Source organism: Aedes albopictus, chromosome 2 (genome assembly GCF_035046485.1).
Source record: "Aedes albopictus strain Foshan chromosome 2, AalbF5, whole genome shotgun sequence".
In the NCBI taxonomy this organism is placed as follows: domain Eukaryota; kingdom Metazoa; phylum Arthropoda; class Insecta; order Diptera; family Culicidae; genus Aedes; species Aedes albopictus.
In genome coordinates this window covers 335275913-335302419 of record NC_085137.1, presented here as the reverse complement: position 1 = coordinate 335302419, position 26507 = coordinate 335275913, and the positions used below count along the sequence as shown (strand labels likewise).

Here is a 26507-nt window from a genome sequence, read left to right as displayed (position 1 = left end):
TTCAAATCTCAATTTGTTCATCGAGCACATGTTCTGTTGTGCACATGGATGTCAAAGCATTTTCAACAGTGTAATTTCCCACATGGCTTGGTCAGCCAAAGCAAAATCAAGAAATTGACATTTGTAAGGTGCTACGGTCACCCTTACCGTAATCGGTCGGCCGAGGACCGACCCGTCGAGAGTCCGACTGCACACTAATTGCCATACCAATAAGTGATTGGAAGGCAGTGCCCGAAGCTCTCGACAATTAAAAATAACTTCCTCTCCCGCTTTGACATACATGTGCACAACAGACAATGTGTTAGATGTTCATCTAATCCCATCCGAAGGGGGTTTGGATTGTGAAAAGAAGATAACCATGTGCGATTGTGGAATCGAGTTCAGTTCTAGGCCTGCTGGCGACGGAGATAGTCGAGTGACTCCGTAGCTTGAAGGAATAGAAGCGCCCGTCTAGCGAATTGGGAGTCGTGAGTTCGAGTCTCACCGGAGTACGTGGATTTCTTTTCATAATTTCAAATCTCAATTTGTTCATCGAGCACATGTTCTGTTGTGCACATGGATGTCAAAGCATTTTCAACAGTGTAAGTTTTATCTACTTGAGCATCCAAAAGGTTCGGTTTGGTTCATTAAACAGCATTTTGGATCAAATGAAAAGTATTTTGTCATGGATAACATAAATTTTAGTTATTTGAGATCTTCATACCAGTTTGCTTAACAATTCAGTAATGTAAGACCCAAAATCAGCAGCACCATTGTGTGCAAATATAATGAAGCATAGGGAAGTTAAGTTGAAAACTCGAACTAAAAGGCACATGACAAAAAAACTTTAACGTTTTGTTAAATACTCCTTTCACACTGAATTTAAAAGCGTAAATAAATCTGACAAGTGACGACCCTGCGCTCATAATTCTACGCTTTATGATGGCCTCCATATTTCTGGCAAATATGCATGCTCGGTTGCCCTTTTCGTATCTTTCATTCCTCGCCTGGAAAATGCAGCGAAAAATACTAGGAGCGAGCGATGGTGATTTCTATACTAGACGACGACGACAGCAGCGGCGGCTCTGAAGACACCAGGAAATGCAAAAGATGAAAGAAAATGGATGCCTTCTTTAGTTTGTCCTGGTGCCACCACGTTGCCGTTGTTGTTGGCTGTCGGGAAGTGTGTAAGAATGCGACGAAAGTGTGCAAAGTTTTCCAAAACGGCCTAAAATTCGAGTGACCGAGTGGGATTCTGAATGGGGCTACCGACTCCGGCGAAAGAGGCAGGGCTGTACAATGCAGATGCGGAATGCAGATATTCCAGAATCTGTACCGAGAGGTCGAGAGGCATCCTTGAGAAGCGAACGGGACGGACTGGACTTGCGTTGCATAGGATATGGTCATGTGTGAGATGTGTTTTTTTCGTTTGGTGATAAACCGAGTGTTGTGTTATGAGTTTGTGGTTTGTAACGAGGCCGCAATGTGGCAAGCTGTCACAGCATATGAAAATAAAAAGGCGGGGATCGATATGAGTTACAACATAAGCCAAATTTGGCACGTTTTCTCTTTTTTCTGTACTTAGTGGTAAGACAATCCTTGTTCCAACATTTTCGAGTGCTTTCATGTCGTTTTTATTTCAGTTTTTATTTGCTGTCAACTATTAAACGCGGGCTTAAAATATTGTACTGAATCCACAGAATTCACCGCATGCGTTCATGATAGAACAAAAAAAACTGTTTCAATAAATAGAAAACATTTCCAAGGGATGTCACGTCATTGCGTTTATGTTGAATGGGTATTTTATGGGTGAGCTACATCGTCTCGTATCGAAGGTTGAAACAGAATGGTCGAACCGATTCGTCTACTATATTTATCGCGTCAAATCATAAAATGAACCTTCATTTTACGACTTTATATGTAGATTGCATGTATCCTGGATTTGTGAGAGCGATTAACCCTTGCCCTTCGCATTCTGGAGAGGTGTTAAAGTCTTCTGACAAATGGTATACCATCCGTTTTACGCATACGTATGTTTTGTTTTTAAACGGGTAGGAGAGAGTTGAAGCACAGGTTCCAACTAAAGGTTTTAAATCATTTACATCACTTAACGATATTATTCTGTATTGATAGCTGCTTAAAATACACAACATTTTTAATTTCAATGGTATCAAACTAGCATGTGCTAAATAAAACAAAAACCTGCTTGACTTCCTAGCGCATAGAGAATTCTCGTATCTGCCATACGATATACGCACGCAAAATGGTCATTGGCGGAGGAAGTTGCGTGTCCCATTCAACAGACTCTGGAGCAGTTTTTCGCCAGCGAATACCAGGCTGGTTTTCATGAGAAGCCGATCAGTGACGGATCAAATATTTAACCTGCAAATGTTCCAATACAAACTTTACATTCTGAGGAACATGGTTTTCCAGCAACACTAATAAGGTTGGTACGTGCAACGCTGGATGGATGAAAATCAAATGTTCGGATCACAAGCCAAGTATCTACATCTTTTGCGACCTTCACACTTAAATTAAATCGCCGACCTCAGCAAACGGATTGCCGAGAATCCAACAGCCGAGAATTTGGTAATAATTTTTACCGAATCTCGGTAAATATTTTACCGAGATGTCGTTAAAACTTTGCCGAGATCTCGGTAATCCAACTTTTTACCGAGATCTCGGCAAAGTTCACCGAGACTCGGTAATGGTTTACCGAAATCTCGGTAAAAGTTTTACCGAGAATCAGTAAATATTTTACCGAGATATCAGCTGTTGGATTCTCGGTAAACCGTTTACCGAGATCAATTTCTGAATTTAAGTGTGTTGGGTGAACCGATCAGTTATAAAAATCAAAGTTATAACCGGTTAGGTTATTGTTAAGGAGTATAACAGAATGTGTTATTAAATTAGCCGGCTAAGTGTAAAAATTACAAAAGTTATAACAATAATAGACTCATGAATAGGCCTATCCGGGTCTCCAGTTAGCCTAGTGGTTAAGGCTTTGGATCGCCAATCCGGAGACGGTGAGTTCGATTCCCGTTCCGGTCGGAAAACTTTTCCTACCTTCTTGGGCATAGTGTATCTTTGTATTTGCCTCACTTTATGCAACATGCAATGACAGGCAAAGAAAAGCCCTTCAATTAATAACTGTGGAAGTGCTCAAAGAACACTAAGTTGAAAAGAGACAAGCCAAGTCCCAGTGGGGACGTAGAGCTAAAAAGAAGAAGAAGAAGAAGAAGAAGAAGAAGAAGAAGAAGAAGAAGAAGAAGAGGAAGAATAATAGGCCTATCTATATCATAATTATAACAGGTCTTGATACAATTCTAAGTGGCAATGTTTATTGGAAAATCCATCGCCAATTCTTACATGGATTTCCAGGAGAATAATTGGAGGAATTCATGGTCAATTAACCAATCAATAAATCAATTTTTTTGACTTATACAAAATCCTTAAAGCAATTGGGTTTTTGTATTTTGAAAAAAAAAAGTTGGTTTTTCAATTTAATTCTGAAGGAATTCTTGGAGGAGATCTTGAAGAAATTCCTTTCAGCAATTTCTGAAGGAATCATTGGAGGAAATTCTCAGGAATTTCTTAGAGGAGTTCCTGAAATAATCCTTGAAGAAAAAGCCGATGTCAAAGTTGCCAATAAAGAAATTTTTAATGTAAACTTTGGGTGAATTCTTGAAAGAATACATTAGAAATTTTCAGGATAAATCCTTGGAGAAGTTTCCGAAGTGCCCTGAGGGAAGTACCTAAAGGGAGGAAGTGTAAGAACTTCTAAAAGATTTGGTATAACGTCTCAATTGGGACAAAACTTACTTCTCAGCTTAATGTTTTATGAGTATGTACTTCCGTAGTTATCAATCAAGATCTGGGGAAACTCTTTTGAGGAAATAATTCCTAAAAGTACTCTATATCCATACCCAATACATAAATGTACAACCTCTAAGACATGTACATTATCCTGTATTTGAAATTCAAGTGCCACCCAGTAGCTTAACTACATACAACATTTTCCCCACCTTGAGAGCCAAGCACTTCTCGACAACTTCGCCTACGATTCGGACTTTCTGGAACGTCAGAATAATGAGATCTAATATGTAAAAAGCTCAGAATAATGAGATATAATAGAATAATATGTAAAAAAGTGGAAACAACGAGGTGTGTGTTGATGTGCGGTTCACAGGAGTTTCCTCTAGTAGACCGAGTATCCGTAGACGGTAAGTGCAAGAAAGTGCTTCTTGTTTGAGATGAATGTGTAGTGGAGCAACGTCAAAGAGAGCGTCGAGCGCTGCCGTGGGAGTTGAAGAGAACGCTCCAGACATCGCCATTAGGCACATCCTTCTGAGATGGCCTAACTTTGATTGGACCGTTCTCATTTTGCCCTTTTGCCACCACACAAGACATCCATAGGCCAATATTGGCCGAACAACAGTTGTGTAATAACAGTTGTGATATACTTGGGTTTCAGACCCCAAGTTATACCAAAAGTTCGCCGGCATTGCCCAAAGGCCATACAAGCTTTCTTGATTCTGAACTCAATGTGAGGTGTCCAGGAAAGTTTGGAATCAAGAATAACTCCAACGTACTTTACCTGTTCAGTCACATCGATTTCAGAATCAAAGAGACGCAGAGGTCGAACGCCATTACGGCTTCGCCTTTCCGTAAAAAGAACAATAGATGTTTTACTCGGATTTACCGAAAGGCCATATTGGCGACACCAACCCTCAACTACCTGAAGGGCGCTTTGCTTCAGGCTTGGCTTCAGGTCGAAAAGAGTGCTGATGTACATACCGACTAACAATGTTAGATAGTCGTCGGTAAAACCATAAGTAGGAAAACCGCTAATATTGAGTTGCCTCAATAGCGTATCTGCTACGAGATTCCACAAAAGTGGTGATAAAACTCCCCCTTAGGGGCATCCACAAACACTAAGTTTCCTAATAGCCGCTTGACGCAATGTCGAGAAGAGATGTCGGTTTTTGAGCATTTGGTGAATCCAATTGGAAATCATTGGAGATATACCATGACCCCGTGCGGCTTCCAATATGGCATCGAAAAGCACGTTGTCAAAGGCACCCTCGATATCTAAGAAAACACCCAAGCAGGATTGATTTTGAGCGAATGCTTTCTCGATATCCTAAACAACCTTGTGTAAAAGAGTCACAGTGGACTTCCCAGATTGGTAGGCATGTTGGTTCACATGAAGAGGCACATTGGCCAGATGAACATCACGAATCTAATGATCCACAATGCGTTCTAAGCATTTCAGAAGAAAAGAGGTCAAACTGATAGGTCTGAAGCTCTTTGCTTCTTTATACGACGCACGACTCAGTTTCGGAATGAAATTCACAGTAATATCCCGCCAAGATTTGGGAATATACCCTGTAGCAAAACTGCAAACAAATATTTTTCAAAACAAGTTTGAAATAATCAAATCCCTTCTGAAGCAAAATAGGATAAATCCCATCTGCCCCAGGAGATTTGAAAGGAGCAAAACTATTAAGTGCCCACTCAATCGATTCTTTAGTTACAATACTCCGAGCCGAGGCCAGGGAATCATAACTACAAGGAAAGACATCAGGTTCATCCGAAGATGTAATATCCACACATCCAGGGAAGTGTGTGCTGAATAAGCATTCCAGAACATCCTCATCAGAGGAAGTCAGATCGCCATTTGGCAAACGAAGTTCGTTCACTCGGAAATCTTTAGATTTCGCAAGGATTTTGTTTAACCGACAATGCGTAAAAACTGGCAATTGCAACAAAATTTCATCTTTTTTACCGTTACGTAATTTTTAAACGTTCCCTGCCTCAAAAAATGAATAGAAAAGATGTAAACTTCACGTAGTTTTAATTATTTTTAAATTTTTGCTGAGGTGGCTTTCATTTTATGAATCAATGGAAGTTTAATTTGGTGGGCCAAAATATGTGCACTTGGTGGTCCAAAATAAAATCAGGTGTTCCAAAATAGAAGTCCGAGATCCTTCAGGAGTTTTGATATTTCTTGTATTTACTACACCAATTTTGAGTTCTGTTTGGCCTTTTTCGACAGAAAACTTGTTGCTCTACGTAATGCCTACTGAAATTATCCATAATTTGAAGTGGGAACCTTCTTTTTTCGCTGAATTTTTCATCCACTTCCTAAAGGGGTCCAAAATACCTCCCTTACCCTAATTCTACTAGAGCAAAGCGTTAACACTTCCTCTCTAGCAGATACCATGAAGGTTGGGCGGTTGCCTATGTTAAGTAATGCAAGATCTGTACTACTTAAGTATCAAACTGGAGCCTCTCAATTTAATGTCTGAGCTACCCCAGATGATATGGTGAGCATTAGCATTACTGCCAACAATTAGCGGAAGGCCTTTTGAAGTACAGTATGCGATGACGTATTTGAAAGCATCCGTAGGGGATGGTTCGTCATGCGATTAATAAACCGAACAATAGACGTATTTCCTGTTGAGGTTTCCAATAGATACATCAATTGTGATAGCACATACATCTCCGGTGGTTAGTTCAGAGATGAGTGTAGCAACGTTGTTGACAAGCACACAAGCACGAGGCATGACACGCGAGTTTACCATTTCATGTTCACTGAAAGTAGCAAACACCAGGTTCACAAGGTTTCCTAGATAGAAATTCCCCTTACGCAAGTAAGGTTCTTGGACCAAGGCCACTTGGGCTGTGCCATTTTGCATGAGTCTGCAAAGATTGATTGTTGCTGTACTTTAATGCTGAAGATTGATCTGAGCTATCCTAACCGAAGCCACTACTCAAACTAGACAAGATTAAACTCTTCGCAACAACAGCACAACAAAGGGCAGCAGCAACAAAACCAGATCGATATCGATTAGAAAACGCCAAAGACGAGGATACACAGAATACACTGTGTAAACCGCATAATGCGAAAATTTTAACTAATTAACAACATCTTCATAATCCCGCCCTTATTTAGCCTCAAGTGAGACCAAAGAAGGGCAGCTGGTTGTCTCGGAGAAACACAAGGTCCACTGCACCATTGCTCCGGTTAGCGCATTAAGGGCAACATACTGTGGAGGGCGCCCTGGTACTCCACAGGCTCCGTTTGCGGTTAGGTTTTTATTAGACCCCCCTAGCCATTCATTCCTAAGGCACGGTAAGCATAAAGCCGCATCACACCATGAGTTAGGGGGACACCTTTTGGTGGACTCTTACCTCCGGAACAGAGACAATCACTACCGACACTAGACAGCTATCTAGGCTGATCGAGAAAAGAAGTTAATATTGATGATCAACATCATACGGGCTCGAACAGCCGGTAAGGTCGTCGACTTCATGCGCGGTTGCGAATGAGCTTGCTGGACCTGGAAACACTAAATGCTCGGGAAAACTGGAGGAGCATCATTCAAACCTAAACAAGTGAGCTACATAGCTTTCGCAACATAATCTCAACTTTCAATCGCCAAAATGAATGAATGAGCCGGTGATAGAACTATCATAAATGACTAAGAAACCCAGTTAGAATATGAGTTTGCTTGGGATGCTAGTTCTATTTTTTCTTCCTTTTTTCAGAAGGACCATCTTTACCTTTAGATGAAGAGTATCATCAACTATTTTTGGCCGGCGGATTCTTACATCTGTAATTCTGAACGAGGGATCATCCTAAAAGACCCAAGCTCACTTCGTTTTAAAATAGATTTAAATAATAAATTGTAATACTTATTTGATGAACAAAAAAACTCTAAACTTTTTACCCTAATTGAGCGCATTTGCTGGCTTATTTATGCTTGAATCTTTGACCCACCAGTGGCTCCCAAAACATGAATACACATTTTACCCTGTTCATCAGCAGAGAGCTTACGATATGCTAAAAAGTTGAGCTATTAAGCTTTCAATGGTGAAACTTTTCCCTGTTAGGCAAATACATCTTCTCGCTGGCTCCACCCCTATACATCCTCTTATCTAAACTGGTACCATCAGCCATTACCAGTGAACACCGGCAATTAGCAGTAAAACGTACGCGAGCACCTTTTATGTATGCGCATAATTTACAATTCAAATTGATCTCTCGTCAACAGGGTCCCCCCCCGGCCACACGGCGGTGGTGATGACAACCCATCACGGTCCGTCGTCGTCGTCGTTGCCGTCGTTGTCATCATGATGGCCCTCCCAGAGCTCTTGGAAGATGCCAACCCAAGGAAGTTCTAGAAGAGATCCTCGAGGGAGCAAGGGAATGCCCGTGGCGCCCGAGTGCACAATTAAAATGTGATAAACATGACGTAAAAAACTGAGAAATTTCCATCGCCGGCAAAACCCACGGATCTTGTAGTGAGTGCATTAATTGCGGGGAAGCATCTGCTCTAGGGACAACTGCGGGCAAACAGAGTGAAGCCGTGATGACATGCAAAATACTGCGATGGAAACTGTGAGAACAAGTTGTACATATTTTCAATTATAACCCTAATTGAATCTGGCCGTAGGATTAGTGTAAAACTGTACACTGAAAAGGATTACAGCTTAATGAAGAAATTATCGCGTTTTGAGATAACATCGCCAGTTTCCTAGGTGAGGCTAAAATAGATGTGCTTTTATGATTGTCCAAGTTACTCGGTTGATGGACGGTTCTATCCGCGATAAGCATAGTGCAATGCCACCATTTAATACGTAATCGATTTAAGGCTTTTTGATAGCTGAATCACACGCATATTGGCTGGCTAACGATAACCCAATAGCGTATTCATAGAGTATAAAAATAAAACTGTACTGGTAAACGACGACGGACGACGACGACCTGACCTCAGGCTTTATTTCCCCCCTTTCTGACGGTTGAAGGGAGTGGTTTACAATAATAGCCATCGTGTCACCGCAATAATTCGTGCGAAGAAACAAGCCAGTAGTGTGCGAAAAATATGACCAACAGTCGGAAGACATAAATTGACGACGTCATCAACGCCAGCGGGAAAGATTTGTGATGGTAAGGTTAAGAAAATGTGCCGTTATAGCTGTCATCAAATTGCATTTAGCAGCTTTTGGCTATTTATTTACACTTGATTTATAGGTATATCTTTTACAAGATGCGTCAGTGGACAATCTGCATGCTGTCGAATAGCAGTTATTGTTTAAGGCTGGCTGTATGTCTTCAACGCTTCGCATCGTCATTTCATATCATCCACATTGATTTTTGATACATTGAATACATTTTCACCTAAACTACAAAATCTCGCCACAAAAATTGCATCCAATACCTACAGTGAAAAGGCCATAACATAACATACCAGGCCTAGCCTTTGGAGCTGTTTAATTGCAACATATTTTTTTTCATCAAAACACCTGTATAAAAACCGGGAAAACATTATACAGTGTATCAAACAATTGTTCGTACAGCAATTTTTTCATCAAAATATCTTTTCATTCAAATGTTCATAACTTTTTTTATACGTCAATAAAAAACGCTGAAAAAACTGGTAGAATTTTGAGCGAGATTGAATTAGTTTTCGGAAAATTATAGAACTTTTAGTAAAGTTTGATAATTTATTAAACAAGATTTCAATACTCTATATCTCAAGCAACATTGTATGAAGATTTTTCAAACTTTTTTGAGGGGAAACTTACACATGAACATTTAATACGCAATCTTGAAAGAATTAATTTGTTCACCACAAAAAATATGAAAAATCTGTTTATGTAGTTAACAATGTTTATAAATTTACCATATTTTACACATATAATCTGCCAAACGTTTTCCACCAATAAAAATATTACATTAGGAAAGTTTTAAGAAGTTGTAAACACTTGGCACTTTTATTGATCAATATATGATGAATTTCCAAGTAATACTCTGAACATATACAGATTTTTCATATTTATTGTAGTGAATATAAAACTTCAAACAAAACTGCATATGAAAGCCTTAAATATAAGCTGTAACACAACCAAAAATGACAAAGTTTCAGTAAGTACATATGAGGATATAATCCCAGACAGAGTTTAAGTACTGACGATCAAAATGTGATAGTGCTTTGTTTGAGATAAGAGGTAAAAGTACTGAAAATAATGACAAAAAATAAGTTAGTTGAACCATCTAATCAATAGCAAAATATGATATTTGAGGATCAATCAAATAGCTCACTGCTATTGGTTAGATCTTACGAAGAGCTAAATGTGCTATGATGATGATGATGTTACAGGAGTAAAATTGAGATATTATTTTCAGTACTTTTGCCTCTTATCTCAAACAAACAAATATCACTTTTTGTTCTCCATATCAAAATATGCTATTATTGAGCCTTTACCCTCTGCTTTTCAAAAATCTCACAAGTTTTACTAAAAGTTCTATAACTTTCAGAAAACTTTTTCGATCCTGCCCGAAATTCTTCCAATGGAGCTTTAATATATTGTTTATTATTGATCAACATTTCAGCGTTTTTGATTGACGCATAAAAAAGTTATGAACATTTGAATGAAATACATATTCTTTCGACGAAAAAATTGCTGTACGGACAATTGGTCGGCGTTAAGTCAGAGGGGACCAAGTAACAAAATTGACGAAAATTAGATTTTTTAAGCATTTGATCAAGAATTACTTTAGCTACTTGGAACATTCACCCGATTTTCTTAATGTTACAATTAACGAGAGTTATAGCACAATTTTCTTTTAATTGAACTGCGAAAATCGATAATAGTATGCAGTCAGAGTGGACCAAGTGCTTGATGTCAAGAGAATTGAAAAAATATAAATCGGTTTAAATCCAATAATCAAAATAGTTTATCATCAAAATATAATACTCCCTAACGCATTTTCTGATGAATCTTGTTCAAGAAAGCACGCGAAAATTCATTTTATTATGGTCAATATCGTATTTTACAGATCACCGTGTTGAAGCAAGTTGTGAAAATTCGCGTGCAGACAAAGTTGACCATGTGTCTATAAGAAAAATAGTTGAAATTACTTTATTCTTCGTAATCCTTTCCAAATCAAAATATGTTTGTTTAGTAGTTGTTGGGCATCATATTGAAATGTACCAACACCCGTTTCATGAAAAAATTGATTTTACCGGTTATTTAAGAATTGTGTACTTGATTCACTCTGTCTGAACGAAATTCTTAAAAACGCCAGTCCTCTAAATAAATTATTATGAACTGTGCAACTATAATATTCCAAAAACGTACCGAATTATGAAAACACGTTCAAAAGTTGTTGACTATTAAATGTTCAAATTAAGAATTCTTAAATAGCTCATCAATTGACTACCCTTCATGTGATATTGAACTATTGTACTTGGTCCACTCTGACTGAACATAAAAATTGAAAATGGCAATCAACAGTGTAATAACAGAAATATCAAATTTCAAACTTGCTGCTCACATTATACATCAATCCTATTAACTGTTGTCCTACTTGTGCATTATTTCTTCATCAAATTTGTACAAACTTGAGTGTGAACTGTAGTTGGTTGTAGATTTTCCAAAAATCGTTAAGTCAGAGTGGACTAAGTACAATCAATTACTTGGCAATTTCTCGGTTTCAAACTTAGTTTTACGTTTTTTTCGCGATCAATATAGAGTGATGATTTGATGAATAGTTATTAAGATTTGTGGCAAAAATACATGAACATTTGTTGAAAAACTCAAAACTTATAGAGTTGCAAACTCAAAAGTCGTTTTTCTAGAAATTAGGTAAAAGACACATGGTCCTCTCTGACTTAACGCCGACCAATTGTTTGGTACACTGTAGGTATTTTGAATAATCGTTATCATTGTCATTAAAACTCTGCACATGGACAAACAAAACAAACAATTTAAGAGAATTGCATCTTTAACAAAAGGTATACAACAGCATTCAAACATTAAAAGTTCGATTTTAAATCAGCTTTATCAGCTTTTCTTGCAACAAAGTTACACTGAAAGACTATACTTACATTCAAAACACATTTTTTACGGGAGATGGTTCCTACACTGCTGTTTTTCGAGAAAGTGACGTAAACGGTATTAATAATTTTGCTACATGTTTAGTTATTATTCATCAAACTCTTGATCGTTCGCTATGTTTTCCCCTAAGGACGCTAGATTACCACACTAGATCTTGCATCCTAATAAGGCAAACATACCGCAATGTTATTATTTCATCAGATATATACCAAAAGACATCGAAATTTGGAATGGCGCTTACGTCACTTTGCAGAAGAACGGTAGTACATTTTCTTAATAATTTGAATGGAAAAACAACAGATAAAATTAATCGCAAAAACGCTAATACATAGAAATAAGGTATGAGTAGTACCCTTCTTCATGATATGCCCCAAAATCCATTCAATTTGAAAAACATGCGATTTAGGTATTGATTGTTTACGATCTTTTTGTCGTTATCCGTGCACACTTTTAACTAAAATAAGGAACAAAACAAAACTGCTCCCCATAGCTTATTTTTAAATAGGATGAAAATATGTGCACTATGCCTAAGATGAAGACCGTTCCGCTGCTTTAATTTCTATATGTTTAGCAATCAATGTTTCATTCTCGAGAATGGTGTGCCAGCTTCTGGTATGGTGGATAACTATTCTCTGTGATAGAATATAACATTAATGTCTGGATGAATTGCTCTAAAAGTACCATTTAAAATATGTTACACACTATTTTTATTTTGCTGGTAATCAGCAAAATTTTGCTGGTTTTTGACATGCTGTAAATTCAGCAATGAATCCAGCAAAACAATATTTGCTGGTTGACCAGTAAAACGCAATTTCAAATATTTGACAGCAGCAATGCTGTGAATCAGCAAACACCATTTTATTTTGCTGGAGTTCCAGCAAGCTTCAAGTGTATATGAATTGCTGTATATTCAGCTTATTTAAGTATTTTTACTGATCGCGCTCAGTAAAACTGAATTAAAACATCTGATTGAGGAAAATTATCTCGGAATTTAAAGATAATCACCATAAAGGCCGACTAGCAATACACAGAGGCCTTTATGATGAATATCTTTAGAATCCGAGATGTTTCTTGTAAAATAAAGGATTATAAAAATGCAATTACAACGTGCAAACCACGAATACATTATAAATATCATTGTATTTAGAACTTGCATATTGAAATTGCACCTTTAATTATTCAACATATACAACTTTTTATTGAGTATAAACCTTGGTAAAAACAATAAACAATGCGTGAACATTTTAAAATTCTGAGCGCTTCACTTCAGTTGAAGCAAAAAAGCGGTTACTGTAGTCGATGGTTTCGATACATTCATAATCGATGCCGTAAAAAACGAATAAAAATTTGAAAGCGACGGTTCAAATTTACAGTTGAAGTAGAAATGTGTCATAATCATTGTGAAAAAACCTCGTTCGATTTCGGACCCTGTTCCAAAACATTGTTTTCCGACTCGGATGTATGTCTCCCCTGCCGTGTATAATGGGGCCTTGATAACCATGATGGGATTCCTGGTGCCTCGGTATGAAGCTGCGAACTGCTCGATATCATCCTCAACCTGTAAGTAAGAAAATGTAGTTCAACAACAATAGAACCTATAATATTGAAATCGATTTTTTCAAAATCTATATGTCAAACTATAACACTTGGTAGCAGATCTGATCAGCTTCAACTACAAGTAGGATGGGGTGGGGCAAGATGGGTCGCGGGGCAAGATGGGTCAGTGCCATTTTCGGGCGCATTACTTATGTTTTGATTATGTTAATAATTTTGTTAGATGACCAGCATGAATAAGGTACACCGGGGCAAGTTGAAACGGGTGGGGCAAGATGAAACGCGAAGTTTTGAAATAGATTTCAATATAATTTGGAAATTTACCCTTCGTTAAAAGATTGTTTGATTTTTTTTTTTTTTTTTATTTCTTTTTTTATTGCGGGATTTTCTGCCGTAGGCAGGTTCATCCCGAGAAAAAGATTGTTTGAATCAAAAACTATGTGCAATCAAATTGTTTATTATCATTTGAAAACATCATGTTCACCCGCTGTTTCATCTTGCCCCACCCGTTTCAACTTGCCCCGAAGTTTGGGAAATAAAAAATAAAATGGTTTTTAGCCATTTTTCTTATGCGATATATTCTATATAATCTTCATATAAACGGCCGCGGGACAAGATGGGTCACCTTCAATTTTGAACGCATTTTTGGAGCATTAAAAAGTTATTTTTTTTTATTACGTCTCACAAATGACTTCAATCAAGCGGAATGAACGTTCAAAATTAGAACATAAAATTATGATAATTTTTAGTGAAAACATCGATTTTCAAGTCGCCTTAGGACCACTCAAATCGTAAAGTTTTTTTTATATTCCAAATAAATTTATAAAATGTTTACTACTAGTACTTGTTCACTCACTATGGATATGGAGAATATTAATGTGGAACAAATATTATATTTTGACGTTTTTTGTTGAGAAAATGTGTATTACTTACAACGTGACCCATCTTGTTCCGCACTTTTTTCAAGGCGCAAAATCGATCACTTTTGAAAACTGCTTGTTTAACATCATATTTTGTATTTAATGAACTTTTAACCGACTTTTAGCATAGCTAGCTAGTGTATTAAAGAGAAGCAGATGAATACAAACCAATACGACTTGTATTTACAAAGTTATGGTGATCCATCCTTAGGTGACCCATCTTGCCCCGCCCCACCCTACAACGATGATTTTTGTTTTAGTACGGGTTGAAGTATGAAGTTTGGCCAACCCAAAACACCCCAGTTTTTTTTTTATTTCATCAATAGTGTTGAACTTACTAACAATTTGTATTGAATAGCTGAAAACTCATGATGATAATGTAGGGTGCTACCTACACTGAAATAAATTTTGTTGTCGTTTCCACCGAATCCATGGTAGAATTAAGAACTGTACCAACAATTTTCAACCGAATGCAAAATTCTGTTAATTGTACTGAAACATTGTCTATATTACCATGCGTGTATTACTGTTGACTAAAAACATTCTTGGTTCTACTATTTGGGCATTGTAATTTCGACCATGTAGACTTGAATGTTGCGCATCTTAGATAAACATGGTCAAAAATACAATGTCAAAATAGTAACATAAAGAATGTTTTTAGTCAATGGTACTTCACGCATGGTAATATTGACAATGTTTCAGTACAATTAACAGAATTTTGCATTCGGTTGAAAATTGTTGGTACAGTTCTTAATTTTACCATGGATTCGGTGGAAACAACAACAAAATTTATTTCAGTGTATATTCCGCTTATTATATTGTGCATATCCCACCCCACTGGATCCTGTCCAGTTTGTATAAGTTATAATACAAAACTTATAATGCATAAGTGCGCAGAAGACTCCATCACGATTCAATGCGAATGTACAGTTTTATCCACGATTCCGCACTTATAATAACTACGAAAGGGACCGGTGAGGTGGGAAATGCGCAATATAAATCACAGACAAACAGATGTAACCTCAGAACAAATTGCGAAAAATCATCATCACGAAAACTCTATCGTTAATTTCTAATCAAGTTTCGCAAATACAAACAATAAAAAAGAAGAGTGTTACATTTGTTTGCCTGTGGAACAAACTATAAAATAAATTGTTGTTCTGCGAACAAACAAAAAATAAATAAACCTAAATTATACATACATTTATCCACTCGACGATTCTTTCAAGCATGTTCGAGATTTTTTGTGGACCTTTGATTGCCCGTTTTGCGCCTCGTGAGGGATTTCTGTCCTTGATTACGAGCAGCGACCGGATGAACTCTGCAAAAAATACTTTATGCATTCTACATAATTGTTTAACATTGTAGTTTTATACTATTGCCAACGGTTGGGTAAAGATGTTTGAATTTCTCGAGAATTGTTTCCTCCATCGCATTCCATTTTTCCATGGGACATGTCTGCTCAGGGAACATAGCAGCAAAATCCATTTCAATCTAAAATAGATAACTAGCTATAGCTGTTAAAGGATACTCAGGCATGTATAATTACCAAACAACCATCAAACGCAGTAGATAGTGGAAACGTCTCTAGAACCGCCTGTACGATATCATCCGGTGTCGATTTTCGCAAAACGTTTCGGGTTTCGAATGTTTTTACTCAATCGCTTTTGATCATTTCAAACGATGCATCCGACGGTACGATGAATTTCAATTTGGCGACCTAAAACACAGAATAGAAAGTAGACATTCATTTTATTTTTTGTTTCGAGTAGATGAACTTATGCTATTTTCGGCAGCGAGTTTGGCAATTATTATACACGATTATTACTGGGACTGGGCCATTTGGGCAGAGGACCTATTTTTGCACTTTCAGCTATAACTCGGCCAGCTTCATAGTAATTAATTACACCCGATTGTTTTTTTTGCACGGGTCTGGTTTTTGCTATCACTCAGTCAATTTTCGAGCGATTCTCATGAAATTTTGTACACGAATAGTACTTATGGTGCCTACATGTGTACAAAGTTTCATGAAAATCGGCTGAAAATTGACTAAGTTATAGCAAAAGCCAAACCCGCCAGACATGGGTATTTACAGACAAATACTATTTGTTGCACACCGTGCAACAAATTAAGTAAATTTTTATGTAGGGTGCCCAAAATGAGTCTCCCTGTCAGGTCCTATGTCCTTGAACATATGATTACTTTCAATAACTAAAGCTTCATTGTACCATGTACGACTGAGCGTTACAAAAATATAGTATGGTGTATTAAAAAAAAAGTAATGTGCCATGAGGTCGCCTTTCACCGTTCATGCTCCATTCACCGCTCGTTTCATACAATTTATATTCAAATCGTATGAAACGGGCGGTGAATGGAGCATGAGCGGTGAATAGTTCCGGGATGCATTCAATACGGTTTAAGGCGTCAATAATCGTTCAAAATATTTGTCTATTGAGGGTCTGTTCCAATTAAATTAATTTTCACTTAAACTTGACAGTTCGATAATTATTTCCTTAGGAGAACTGTCAAGTTCAAGTGTCGAACTATCAAATTTAAGTAAAAATTAATTTTTATTCGCCAAGATGTTTGAGCACTTTTTTTGACAAATATCTGACCCTGTGTACTAACAGCTTAAGTTTGCTAAACGCTCTTCCAAAGCAGCAGCGTGAATGGCAAAAGAAGTAGTAGTTCAAAGACGCTTCTAAATGTAATAACTGAACAGCTACCGATAAGTAAAAAAGCAGGTTGTCAAATTAAAAAAACGCTCTGTGGGCTCCTTAAAAGTAGCCTCATTATGAATGCACTAAAAGCTAAATTTATAATCATTAACGTTTGCATATTGTTTGTTAAATAAAAGTAAAAACAAAAAGCATGTGTAAATGATTACTTACAAGGTCGTTCAGTTCGTCATCAGTCAGTTCAGTTTCAGAATTCGCTAGCGGATCCGATTCGGTTACTTCTTTCGAGCAGCGCATCTGTTGTTTTTCCTTCTTTACTAGGTACTCGATGTGGTAATGCAACTTGCCACTATGTCTACCGAAGCCCCGTCCATTTGGATAGAACCAAAGTGCCTGAAATTATAACATGAATTAGTTGAAAAGTGAAGTTCCTCAAAAACTCGATGGACTTTAGACACAATCAAATACGCGTAAAGTTAAATAGGAAAACCTGGTGAACATGTTGAATAACACACCTTTTTGCTTCGGAGCAAAGCAGAAAGACGTGAAGTATCAGTACAGTTAGTCTTCGATATAACGTACATTGTGGGTTGATAACGATAGGGCAAAATAGTCGAAACATAAAATCAGTTAGTTGTTTTTTCTAAATTATGTTTGAAATCGAAGCAGGACTTAAAAATTTAGGTGACATTAAACACAATAGACAAACAGACGTAACTATTGAAATATTTAAAATAAAGTCATTGTTTGGAAGTTATGGGAATTGACGACAAAATGCAAAACGAAATTAACAAAAACATGGGTAAAAAAAAAAACAAACAAATAAAAAAATTTAGGAAATAGATTCAAAAAGTTCTTGACAAAAACACATAACATGTTTCTAACAATTTTTATGTTAATAAACCTACCTGTGGCACATCCGCACACTCGGATCGCAGCATATCGAACTTTTTAACCAATGATTTTGCAATCACATTCTTGTAATGGACACTTGGATGGCTGTAAAAAACGGTCTTTCATTATTATAATGTTTTTCTTGCTTTGAATCTTAAATTTCATAAGCTTCATTATGAAACATTATTTATATTAGGATTTGCCAAGGGATTTGCAGCTAATATAGTATTCATATTCATATCCATATTCATTCGTGGATGCGAATATGGACTGAGTACAATTATTGAGTGATTTACATACTTCAAGAAGCATAAATTATGTTACACTGAAGTTTTTTTTTTTACGCGGTCTGTCCTAAAAAAAACGCGTTACTTCAAAACACACGTAAAATAGTCAGGTCCACATCTACCGTGACTTGACTTTTTTACAACGTTTTTTTTATTTGTTTTATTTATTTTTTTACGACGGTTACGTTTTTTATTACCGTCGTAAAAAAATCTTAAGTGTATGTATATGAAAGAACGTGCCTCTGGAGCCCACCTACTTTTTTTTTTTTTTTTTTTGCTAGGTTTCTAGCTGCACTCTGAATAGAGTTGAAACCTCTACACTAGACCCGAAGATAGAAAAGAGTACGTAATCTTTCAGAAGCAGTTTGCCAGCCGTACGCGGAAAATGATATCCATTAAGACACTGTTGCCTACTGACTCAGAAAGTTACGGTAGAAGGTTGGAAAGTTTTCAATTGGTCAGTCAGTCAGGATTTGCCTATGTAGTGTTATGGTCACACGGTTTGTTCAATTTTGTGGTATGGTTCAATATGTTTTTCTTCTCGTTAAGTCAGTGGTCGTATGTTGGTTTTTTTCATCGAATCAATCAAACCCTGTATGTTAAAATATAGTCGATCCTGTGTCAAATTGTTTTCTTGATTTCGCTAATCGTTTTCTACTTCTCTGTGTTCATCTCTTGTGTCCTTAAATTGTCATCGGTCCAAAACCCACAGAAACATGCAATTGAACTTCTGATATTTTTCTGTTGGTTCAAAATACCATCTAAGAGATAAACAAAAATACGTTTGTGGGGATAAACAAAAATACGTTTGATTGTAATACAATTTTAAAATAATAAAGATTGCTTGTCAACTATTATGTATTCGTCCACCTACAAATACTATGGAAAATGTTCAAATTCGTTCAATTGTCTTATCGGTCCTACCTAGATAAACCATGTCATTTTCTCAAGCGTAGCCTAGAAATGTCAACCTAGTCATACACAAGTAACGTTGTTCAGTTAATAAAAAGCAGTCAGTTTTTGTCCAAAATGTCACGTCGAACGCATTGACGTCAACAATGCGTTTAAGTGTTCGCACGTTAGCTTCGAATCTATCAGCACAATTAAGTGCTGCAAATCTCCTTCCCACTATTAATTCTTCGGTCGATTTTAATTGCTTTATTTAAAAAAAATATGACCAACTAACATTCTAAAAATTCGAAAACGCGACTATGACAATAATAAATTACTAATCAAAATCAACCGAGAAACGTGGGAAATAGAGCCCAAACAACTTTTTGAAGTCAGTTGGCTGTAAAAGGTTCCAAAACCTGTCACAAATCCTACAATACTTTTATTAGGATTTGTAACGATCATCAAAGCCTTCTTAAATCCAACCGACTTGGAACTATTGCTTGGGAATAGACTCTAATGAGCCCTGGCGGATCCTCCATGTTTATCGAGCATGTCTGATGCATATGATCAGCCATACTCCATCTGCAGCAGCCGGTTCGTGATGAACCGTTGGAGGCGCATTAAAGTGTTAAAAAGGTGATATGTTTCACTAAAGAACACTACATTACAATAATCAAAATGAAACTCCTTCACTTTAATACCGTCAACCCCTGCGAACTTGGCCAGGGGTGCCTCTGGAGCCCACCTACTGATACAATATACTTACTATCCAAAGTGTTCGACAAGATATTGGCTCAGGACTTTCGTAATATCCTTGATCAGTTGATTGTTGACCGGTGCTCCGTCTCGCAGCAATTCCATCACTTTCCGTCCTTCTGTAGTAAGTTCAAACACACGGTCAATATCGAATTCCTTAGAAGTATAGTAGAAGAAGTAGATAAATATCATGGTATCGCACAAGGTCAAACGAGTGGCATAACGATTTATTTGTGTAAAGTAGATTTTAGTTTTAGTACATAGTTACCTTTTCCAGGGCAATATGAGATGGACCCGCTGCACCTTCCTGCTCAATGAACTCGTATTCTTCGTAAGATTCATCAGCTTTCGCCGTAGCCGGTTCGTTTTTCACATCGCCTGATTCCAGTTGAATATCTCGTTGGATTTTGATGATTTTTTTTCTTTGGCCGGTATTCAAGTTCAGTCGGTTAAAGTCAATTTCTTCGAGCATCATGAAAGCTTCTACGTCCAGAATTCCTTCGTGCACTGTCGAGGTTCGGAATTGTTTTCAAAATAATGTAATCTTTAAAAATCTCCGTTGAAGAATCGCTTTGAGATATAATGAGTGTTGTCGTTATACTTTTTCCAGAACGCAAAAGTCGTATGACAATAAATATTATCTAGAAAGATTAGTTGAAGTTGATTTGTAGTTTCAACTTGGTACGCCTGCAGGAAATCATCAAAGTCAATCGCGTCCCACAAAACTAACAGCATTCTTGGTGTATTGTCTAATACAACTATTTCCTGAATTTCCCCGAAGACGGGCAAGTTCTGACCTGAGTCTTTGACTGCTACTATGCAGTTGATCCGGAATTGTACTCCGTTGAAAACCATTTCCTTTGGGCTGAAGCAACGATCCTCTATGTTGTGATTTAGCATGTTAGCAGATTTTAAATTTTTGATCAATTCTATTTTGCCAGACTGGTAGCTCAAACGATCTTTCAATGGACGCTCTGCTATAGTAACGGCTTGAGCGAATGTTTGTCGTTTAGCCAAACTAAGGCAAATATTTTTGTAGTTTTTGGCAACGTTCATCTGAGATTTTATAGTTTTATTTTTTTCTTCGAATACACGGCAGTCGAAGTGTTGCAGTGGTCCAATTTTTTTTATGCATTCTGCATAGTGTGAAAGGTGATGTATTTTGTTTGGACGACGTTTGAACTGATCGAAATACATGTTGTAAAATGCTTTAATACTGAATTCCAGTTCAGCTATTAAAAAATCAGGAACCGTTGGTGAAAAAGAAATGCGAGTAATATTAATTAAGGTACACCGGGGCAAGTTGAAACGGGTGGGGCAAGATGAAACACGAAGTTTTGAAATAGATTTCAATACAATTTCTATTTTTTTCTTTCGCTAAAAGATTGTTTGAATCAAAAACTATGTGTTATGGCATTCAAACTGTTCACCATCATTGGATAACATCATGTTAACCCGCTGTTTCATCTTGCCCCACCCGTTTCAACTTGCCCCGGTGTACCTTAACGCACTTATGATGGCCATGTACTTGCAGTCATGCGGTACTTTATGACCAAAAAGAAATGGAAATGCGCGAAGAAACAGTAAATACTGAGAAGCTGTTTGTCTCATCCTATGTGCTTTTGGCTGAAGCAACATCTGTTTAGTTATATTTGCCGAAGGCTTATTCTTTCTATCACGGTATCCGTAAATGAACGTCCTGAGTCGATAGTTTATGAAATCTACAGTGAACCCATGTAGTTTGTTTCGATAATAACGGGAAAGGACTAACTGTATCGTCAATGGTATTACTCCCTCTGCTAAATCGTGCATGGTGTCGAACGCGTGGTTATTGGTCAAATGATATAGCTGTAGATCATTCAAAGCGCATCCTGTAGATTTGAGGCCACAATCCGAAGCTGTTATTTTCTTTTTTCGAAGTAGTCCCAAATGTTTGTCATACCATTGTCGATCTTTCGGTGGGTAACTGTTGGTATAGGGATCATCGTGGAATTCGCTTCGAGTAATAGTGCACTCACGACAGAAAAACTTGGCAGAAGGTCCCAAAAATCCAAATAACTCATGAACGGCCAGCGTATCTCCAGCTACTACAATCACTGCAGCTCGTAAAATATATTTTTCTCTACCAAAGAAAATCGTGACGCCTTTCTCCAACTTTTTAAGGTCTTCAATAAGCGGTGCAAGAATCGCATTGTACCCAAAACGCTTGGCATCAGCAGATTTCGCGTATATCAAAGGGAATACCGTCTTTGGTGATGAATTATACTTTTGAGGAAGGTTATCGATTTTGAAGTACATAGCAGACACCTTATTATTGCCAGATCTTGAGCTTAGAGCATTGCATGTTTCCACATCATCTTCATATATGACTATCCTGCAAGCACCGGGGTACGCTTTGAAAAAATCATTCGATCTGTAAGATTCTCCATCAGTAAACGAACGATAAGTTTTTCCAATTGTTTCACCAATTTCCCACTGCATGATAGAATTTGTCTGCTCTGGTAGAGCAGAACGATTTTCTGGATTCCTAAGAATCATTTTTAAGGATTGTATGATGGGAATGTACTGGAATGTATTTTGAACCTGTAAAGGGTATTATGTTATTTTAAGATATAATGTTGTTCCAAGGAATGTACATTAATTACGTAAAAATATTTTTTTGTAGAATGGACAGGAGATCCACCGACAAACCGACAATTTAACAGTCAGGTCTTTTTTTTACGCGGTTCCATACTCCATACAAAAAAAATTTCATCGTCTTATTTTTGCATGATTCGTCGAGAAATGGTGAGACTTTTTCTACGCGGTTTTTCGAATTTTGAACTGAGTTTTTTTTTACGCGGTACGTATCCCCCGCGTAAAAAAACCTGACACGGGGGTTTGGGATCAAACTATCAAATCATGACGAACCGTTATAGAGGTGGCAGTAGTGTTCGGTTATTTTTCAACATGGTGTCGGGGACAATAAATTTGAATTTATTTGTTATAGCTGTCATGTCAGTTTGTCGGTGGAAGATCTGAATCTGCTTGCGCTTATACTCAGATTTTTTAATGTGACGAGATGAGATAAAAAAAAAAGTAAAAATAAATTACGTAATTGATGCACAGAAAACATTCGATAACTGCCAGGTTATTGCCTACATTTTTTTTACTGCCAGGTCCAATATGTGTAACAACTTTGTTGTTATTGCACCGCTATCTGTCAAATAATAGAATTCAATGATTTGTGATCGCAGATCACATATGACTGTGGATTAATTATTATATGAATTATGTGATCTTTTTCTTTCTTCTTCTCTTCTTCTTCTCATGACTTTACGTTCCCACTGGAACTTGGTCAGACTCTCTTCAACTTAGTGTTTTTTGAACACATATACAGCCAGTGCATGAATTTCTATATTGTGAGGCAACAAGCACAATGATACACTTGTCGAGATACACACTAGTCGTGATACACAGGTAGTCGAGAACATTTTCCCGACCTGAACGGAAATTGAACCCGCCGACTCCGGTTTGGCGATCCATAGCCTTAACCATTAGGGTAACTGGCGACCCCTGGAACTGTATGTTATAAACGCAAATTAGCGAATAATTAAAATCGCCTGGTCAATTAATCTTAATCATATCCTGACTTGTCCATATCCTGATTTGTCCCGTTTCAATACGGGACACAAGTTGGAAACTCAACAAAACATAAATCGCTGTCCAAAAACAGAAGTGGATAGTGTTAATAATGTCATTTAAAAAACAAATTTGCTATTGAAGTTTTTATAAAATTTGAGATTGTTCGTCTCGAAATCTTATGCTTAATATAAGGGGAGTTTTATAGATTAGGGTCAATCCTTATATTAAAATCTTGTAAAATCAAACTATCACAGGCCACCATGGACACCTGTGTTGTACAGCACAAAATTCGATCCGACTTTCGAAAGGTATTTGAAGTAAAGATTTATTGGAATTGTATGTTGGTAGAACTCCACATCATAGTTTAAGTTTTCGAAAATGTGTTTTGAGAGACATGTTTAGGATGCATTTTTATTTTAAATAGGTGCCGCTTCATGAATTATACAAGTGAACCCTTCAGGACACGCGCTGTTGTAAAAAGTACAACACTACCAAAAAACCTCGCTCGTCGTATACAGCGTGAGCGCGATGTAGTTTCAGTTGCTTTGTTGGCGCGCGTCCTGAAAGGTTAAATACGCTTATATTGGGATGAAAAAACTCAAACTACGGCTATTCGTTTATGATATAATGTGCATAATGATAGATAATGGGTCTCTAGTTTGCCTAGTGGTTAAGGCTAAGGATCGCCAATCCGGAGACGGTGGGTACGATTCCCGTTCCGGTCGGGAAAATTTTCTCGATTCCCTGGGCATAGTGTATCATTGTACTTGCCCCACAATATACAAATTCATGCAATGGCAGGCAAAGAAAGCCCTTCAAATTATAACTGTGGAAGTACCCAAAGAACACTAAGTTGAAGCGAGGCAGGCCAAGTCCCAGTGGGGACGTAGAGCCATAAAGAAGAAGAAGAATGATAGAACTAAATTGAAATAATTATAATGTTTGACACATTGCATAGTGGTTCAATTACTGTAGTCATTTTTAGCATTTGGCATCAAAATAATGTTGCAATTAAATCCCTGCTACTGAACGAATGGGTGATGTAGAATGAAAAACTTGAACCTTTGTTGCATGTTCTGTTCCGCAAACAAAACGTACTCCTTCACGTTCTCGGAGCATAATTGTGCGAGGTTCTGGAATAGCACCTACAGCTGTGTTCAAGAAGGATAGTTGTTTCGCGGAAGTGGAAACATCAGTGAAAATTCCTTCCACACGCAATTTGTTTTGAATTTGGACAATATCATGCGAATCAATATGAGGAGCATGTTTTTCAATGAACTTCCCAACATTTTTAGATACATAACTGTTGATATGATCTATTATTGATTCGCAAAAGGTCATTATCTGTTTAATTTTCGTATCTGTCAAAGAAACATCAGCTTTTAAACGGCAAACGGAAATTGCAGCAAACTGGCGCAGAGTGTTTATGTCTTCGTCCACATCTTTCTTAGTCGGTTCACTACATTCGTGGACGGATGTTTCCACTTCGGTTTCTGCCTTATCAACCACTGAATCAATCGTTCCGCTTCCCAATGCTCTTCGGTTTGCCGGACCAGTTGTGTTGGTGGACTGCGGATGTTTTGCAATTATGTGTTGCCTAAGCCCATGAAATTTCCTATAGCCCATTTTGCACCCACTTTGCATGCAAGTGAAGTGAACAAATTTTGTTTGATAATCGTGATTTTTCTCGTGCTGTTTGAGGTGCCGTCTCAATCCGTCCACATAGCCACCCACTAGCTGCTTACACAAGAAGCACCTCAAAATATCCGCCATAATCACCGGCCCTGTCAATCAATGCAAAACAAAATCATCTTTAAGTTACATACCAAAAAGCCCCTCGAAGTCGAATTCTTCCTCCTGTAGTGGGGCAATCGCCAACTCAAGCTCCGCATCCATTTTCTCACCGTTTTACACCGAAAAATACGCAAAACTTATTACTTTTTTAACACTAGCACAAGATAAAAACAAAACTTTTTGCTGCTGACGAAGTTCACGACGATGACAACGATGACCCCAGGCGAAAAACAATCACGGAGTGACAGATAGGTATGACTTTGCTGACTGTTCAGTAACTCAGATGATGAGTGCTGTGTTTCAGTAATCAAAGCGTGCCGTTGCTGGTTTCCAGCAAAAGGATGATTTGCTGGCTGATGTTCAGCAATTTGTTTTGCTGGATGCGAAAATGAAAATTTGGTGTGTATATCTCTTTCGAGACGGAACACAAAAAGTGAAATTCCCATACAAATGACTTAACTTTGGCTCTCCAAAACTTTTTGATTTCCCAAAAAAATATCATTTGTTGTTCATTATTTGGAAGAACTACTCTTTATCATTCGATTTCTAGCTTTGACTACCTAGATGAATCGGAAATAAAAAATATGCGATAAATAAAACGTTTTCATATTTTACGGATTTTCTCCACTTTTTGTTCATATTGCTGTAGCAATTCTTAAATGAAACGTAAACAAAAGTTCATTTGCACACATACAAGTATACATGATCGGCCAATTATTAAAATATTGATTTGAATGATTTGTCTTTATTTAAGAGACTTTCACTATTATTAAAATAGTTTATATCACATAAAACAAAGACTAAACTGATGAAAAATATGCTAAACGTTTATTGCTTAACAGCTTTGTGCTTTTGTTTATAAACTTAGTTTTTCAGACTTCAGACTGTTTATAAACTTCAGAACTTTCAGACAAAAATATAAAGCATAGCATATATATCTCAAACACTGATGGTGCTTCGGTGCTGACACGGGTAATGCGTCGAACCCTTGGCGGATCATGCTGAGGTGTTGGTGGCGTGGCCGACACTTGAAAAACGATTCCAAAGTGCTCGAACCAGCGTTTCAACTGGTCAGCCGGGTCGGTCAGTAACTGTCCAGACGTGTCTTTCACGGGTATCGTAGCATTCATCTTGGTCCCACTAAGGCGACGTGAGACATCGTAGAGGAAACGGATGTCGCCTGTGTTTGCGGCTTTCTCGCCTTCGTCGGCTAGGGA

General features: G+C 37.5%; 1 protein-coding gene and 1 long non-coding RNA gene across 12 annotated transcripts in view; one reads left to right on the top strand and one right to left on the bottom strand.

Moving 5' to 3' along the window:
* LOC109398038 (potassium voltage-gated channel protein Shab) overlaps positions 1-26507 on the top strand; it is a 382157-nt gene that overhangs the window by 56004 nt on the left and 299646 nt on the right. For 3 of the 11 annotated variants that reach the window (XM_062852568.1, XM_029874583.2, XM_062852563.1), the window contains exon 1: positions 7781-8935. The exons of 2 other annotated variants lie outside the window; for them this stretch is intronic. The gene's annotated coding sequence lies outside the window, so the exon portion shown is untranslated. Of the gene's footprint in view, positions 1-7778; positions 8936-26507 lie in introns of those variants that run through there. 6 more of the 11 variants (XM_062852567.1, XM_062852566.1, XM_029874586.2 and 3 more) reach the window with 4 other exon arrangements.
* Positions 12625-25506, bottom strand: LOC115260211 (uncharacterized). The gene is made up of 5 exons (XR_009997116.1): positions 25401-25506; positions 15913-16083; positions 15740-15857; positions 15566-15684; positions 12625-13447 (listed from the first exon to the last, which is right to left on the bottom strand). It is a non-coding gene; the product is annotated as an uncharacterized LOC115260211 (long non-coding RNA).